Raw genomic sequence first — 5,752 nt, 5'->3', positions numbered from 1 at the left:
AAAAAGTCTAACTATGCCTAACTATGCCTTATACACCTCAGCAGAATGATTGCAGTGAGCGTGATAATCGAACGCTAGTTGAAGCAGCAAAAGCCATGAGACTGGCTCATGAAAAACTGCCTCAAGTTCTTTGGTCTGAATTAGTTAATACTACTTACATACTCAACCGAACTGGACCATCTTCTGCAGAAGGAAAATCACCGTAAGAAGTGTGGTTTATCAAGAAACCTAAGATAATACATCTACGAATCATTGGTAGCAAAGCCTATGTTCATATTCCTATCCAGAAACGACGAAAAGTGAATACTAAAGCTGTAAAGGGTATTTTCGTTGGATATGAAGGTGACGACGGCTACAGAATCTTTGTTCAATCAGGAAATAAAATGCTTCGATCAAGAAATGATATTTTTGATGAGAAGGTTGTCAAACCAAATTCAATGATTTTGCAAGAAGAAAGTTGTTCAGATGATACAGTTTTGATTGATGATAAAATCAAAGATGATAATGAAGAAACTTTGATTTCAAAAAAGTATTTCAACTGATAAAGATGTTCACAACCGTAGTTTAGTTTCATCTGATGAAGAAGATCAATCTGATTGTTGTAATCAGAAGACCAAAGGTATGGTTTTACGTGACAGGAATAATATCAAAAAACCATCTCGTTATGTTCCTTTAGTTATGTCTGCATTATGTGAAGTACTTGAACCATAGAGCTACAAAGATGCCATTCAAAATGATGAAAAAAAATGAATGGTTTAAGGCCATGAATAGTGAAATGCAGTCATTAGAAGAAAATCAAACCTGGGATTTGGAAAATTTTCCAAAAGGAAAAGCAATACCATGCAAATGGGTCTACAAAAAAAAGGTTATGTTTAAAGTTTTAAAGCCAGGCTAGTAGTAAACGGTTTTTCACCTAAAAGGGAATTGACTATAAAGAAACCTATAGTCCGGTGGTCAGAAGTTCAACTAAAAGAACAATATTAAGTGAAAAGATGTCACTCATGCAGTTTGATGTGTCTACAGCATTTTTATACAGCAAACTGAATGAAGATAATAAAATGGAGCAGCCTGAAGCTTTTAAAGATAATTCAGGAAGAGTCTCAAGCGAAGTCTCTATAGACTTAAACAAGCTCCAAGATGTTGGAACAAACGCTTTGCTGAATTCTTGAAAAAAAGACATTTCAAACAAAGCGATGCAGATATTTGTTTGTTTATTAGAATACAGGAAGGAAAAATCTCATACTTGCACTGTACGTTGATGATGGACTAGTAGCAGGAACCGATAAAGAAGAACTAAAAATTTTTGAAAATGAATTTAAGTCAGAATTCAAGATAACATCTAAACCTGCAACATATTTTCTTAGGTTAGAAATTAATCAAGATAAGAAGGAAAATATTAAAGTCAATCAGTCATCGTATACAAAAATGATTCTTGAAAAATTTGGGATGAGCCAGTGTAAACCCTGTACAACTCCGATTACAAAATCTGAGAAGTTCAGTGAAAACAAAAATGAACACGAGAAAGTGAAATTTTTTTACAGATCAGCAGTCGGTGCATTGATGTACTTCATGACGGGAACAAGACCAGATATTGCATATGCAATTGGAGTAGCATCCAGATGTTTGGAAAAACCCAGCAAGTCAAATGTAACACAAGTCAAGCAAATTTTCAAATATTTGCAAGGCACCGCTGAGGTCGGTATTGTTTACAAATCTGGTCAAAACAATACACTAAAACCTACAGTGATGCAAATCATGGAGGAGATAAATCTAGTGGAAGATCGACATCAGGTGTAATCTGTATGTTTGGAGGAAGCGTGATCAGTTGGTTCAGCCAACGTCAATTCTCAGTTGCGATTTCAACTACCGAAGCAGAAATCGTTGCCGAAAGTGAAGCAGCTCGTGAAGTGATATGGCTCAAACGATTGTTGAACGACATTGTAGATCTAAAAAAAAGCCAAAAATTTTTGTCTACAATTCGTTTAGCACATAATTCAGAAGTTCACAAAAGAACAAAGCATATCCACATTAGACATTTTTTTGTCAGAGAAAAGTTTCATTTGAACGAGTTGCGATGCTCTGACAAAACCAATAGTAGGACCAAGACTTAAAAATATGATGTGTGTGATGGGTCTTCAGAACATTTATGTTAAGATCATTTAATGTTTTAGAATGGTAGGACCAAAACTTAAAAATCTGATGTGTGTGATGGGTCTTCAGAACATTTATGTTAAGGTCATCAATTGTTTTAGAATAAAATGAGAAGGTATTAAGTTTTATGTTTTATTTTAGAACATTATGATTTATGATATACATTTATTTTCTTTTGACTAAATGTTCTTTGCTTTGTATGTAACTTCACTTTTCCTTTTTTGGTTGTTCCGGTTGATAATAAACAAGTCAAGAACGTTTCTAAGTTTATTTTCTTCTTTTAATGTCTTTCAATATTATATTTATATCAATTAATTAAACGATCTACATGACAGGAAATTTAATAATTTTCACACAGCTACAGTTTAAATTTCGCAGCTACAATTTCTCAACAACATGGACATCGTTCAACTTGGATAATGATAACCTAATAATATGTAAAGTTAGAGAGTGGCTCAATATGCCAATCAGTGATTGTGTATTTTCAGATACTTTTGCTGCCAATGAAACTTGGCGGCAAAAACATTGTGCCACTAAAAGAAACCGCAAAAAAACAAAACTGAAAATTTGCAGCTATCTGAAAAACAACGTCAATGACGAAATCCAATGTCTATGGTCCGAAACCACTTCAAATTTCCTTAAGTTGGATAGTTCGCTGGATGAAATTGGGTCACTGAAGCAGTTTTTCAAATTTCTCAAAGAAACCAGAGCGAACTCATGTATCAACTACATTAGCGAATTGCAATTTTAAGGGGCTATACTCAAATCAGTTGGCAAATTAATTAGCTTAGCACAAATTGCACGTTGATCAAATTCACGGACAAGATATCTGGAGCACTTTACAGATTTATATGAAAATATCTAGTTCAACAATTGCCTACAAATTCGAATTTACTTAGATAGGGTAAAACCAAACGTGTCGTGTCAAATTATGGTTCAACATCAGCTCTGACGAGATACACGGACAGACAAAATAAAGTGTTGGCGCTTATCGTAAAAGATTTAAAGTCTCAAGTTCTGATTGACTGATTTAGAAATGGAAAACATTCGCCCAATGTCGCAGTTGTTTAACAAGTTACGTCTCGACATTGCCGTTTTGCCGGGTAGCAAAATAGAGGTGCTAAAAAACAGACAATATGCCATGAAAGCAACCTACTCTCATCCAAACAATACAAACGTCCAGAAATCACATTTAAATAACGTCCGTTTCAACTGCTCTATAATAATTAGCACATTCAAATGATTGCTTTTATGATAACTTAAATTTATCCTTATTTAAAATTTTATGTTAAATTTTTTTCCATGCAAAATTAATAAACACGGTAATTAGCTCGTCATATAGTATTTTTGCGACAGAAACGATGCGTAGTGCTAATTAAATATAATTCTTACTCCTATGCACGTGCATTGTCCTCGAGCTTGGGAGGATCGTACAATCTAATTACATTTTATCATAATTCATTCTATTACTCATTTCTTATATCATTTTATTTCTTATTTTGACAAGTAAAAAAAATGTTTCCATTGTTGTTGTTGCCATTACAACGAGAGTTAGCCGTTTACGCTCAGCTTACTGTTTGTATGCTGAAATTCTATTTTACATAGTTCAAATTAGTTTTAAAATTGAATCTATGGAGTTAAAAATTGCGAGGAAGATGGTGATATTTTCGAAATTTAATTTTAATAAAGTTGAATATTTTATTTTAATAAATTCAGTTTATAATGTTAAATCAACTAAATGTCCATAATGTAATAAAAATATTCGTTAACATTGAAGGTGCACAAAAAATACCACTAACTCAAACAGTAACGTTGCACATTTAAATGTAAAATCTGATGTAAACATTTCGCCTAGCAGTTATAATAGAAGCCTAGCAGTTATAATAGAAATTCTGTGGATAATTGTTTATTTAATTTAAATGATAATGTCAACATTATTATTAAAAAGTAATTTAAATATATGTTAATGCGAAACAAGTTGCAAGAGCAGGAAAAGGCTTATATAAAATGACCTTTTTTACTTTTCAACTTATTTTGTCTTTGTTAAACACATTATCATTATCGTATTAAAAATATCTTTTGCTAATATTTATCATTCATAAAAGCTAATTTTAAATAATTTAAAACTTGAAATTTCACTCAAAAAGATTTTAATAAAGTATTTTTTTTAGAGTTTTTGGTACTACCGTTGATCAGTTGAGAATTGCACTATAACTGCGAATTTCAATGATTAACAGTCATTCAAAGCTAATTATTATCCTAACAATCAATTTATTGCTGTAGCAGACGCTTAAATTGCAGAGCTTGTAAACAAACCTTTTTGTTTTAATGAAAATGTAAAATTTGACAATAATGTCGGTACATGATGCATGTGCTGCAACTTTCATTAGACAGATATCCGTGAAAGCGACTACGGAATTTTTTTGCCAATTAACTAATGATGAAAAATGTTAAAAGTTTTATTATAACGCTTATTTATTATTAACAGATGCGCCAACACAAGTAAAATTGGGCATATATGTCAACAGTTTTTATTCCATCAGTGAGCAAAACATGGTTAGAAAATTATTTCTTCTTGTCATTTATTCATTAAATGATTAATTTTTATTGTACCAGTCAGTTAATAAAAAAAATAGTTCTCAATCAGAGTCGTAAAAAATAGTGGCGTCTCTAGGGCTATTGAGGCTTGGAACGGAAATATTTGGGAAGCCCTTCAATATATATACATATATGTATATACATATATATAAATATATATATAATATATATATATATATATATATATATATGTGTGTGTGTATATATCTTGGAAGAAGACCATGTTTTATAAAAAGTAGACCTATTGTATAAATTCCACCTAATTGAATAATTGAATACCTAATAACTAATTGAGCTAACACATGTTGGTGGAAAAGATTACGGGTTGCATATCAACAAAGACAAAACAAAGGTGATGATTACGGGAAAAGGCAGAAACAATGCGGAATTTCGGATAGAATCAGAAAAACTCGAACAAGTAGACCGGTTTGTGTATCTTGGCAGTCTTATAACCTGTGACAACAACTGCACCAAAGAAATTGACAGAAGGATAGCAGTAGCCAATAGAGCCATTAGCCATTAAAGCCATTAAAGGAATATATGCCATTAAAGGAAATATGAAAAAGTGGAAATATATCTATAAAAACAAAGTTGAGTTTTCCGAGCTTGCTCTATGCATGTGAGACATGGACAATAAAGAAAAGAGACAAAGACAGATTGGAAGCATTTGAGATGAAGTGTTACCGAAATTTGTTGGGAATCAGTTGGGAGTAGAAAGTAAAGAACGAAACCATCAGAAATTAACTTAGAAGACAGAAAAGTGTATATGACGAAGTCAGAAAAAGAAAATTGGGATTTTTTGGAAACATTTATAGAATGAGAAAAGACAGATTGATTAAAATGGTACTAATGAGGAAAAAAGATTGAAAGAAAAAAATTGGTAGACCTCAAAGAAATGGATAGATGACATTACTGAATGGACTGGTGTTGGTATTCTGAATTCAATAAAACTGGCCAAAGATAGAAAAGGTTTTTGGAAAGAAAAAAAATAAAATAAAACTAA

This window comes from Helobdella robusta (genome assembly GCF_000326865.2).
Source record: "Helobdella robusta unplaced genomic scaffold HELROscaffold_29, whole genome shotgun sequence".
Taxonomy (NCBI): Eukaryota; Metazoa; Annelida; class Clitellata; order Rhynchobdellida; family Glossiphoniidae; genus Helobdella; species Helobdella robusta.
Note: the sequence above shows the minus strand (reverse complement) of the source record.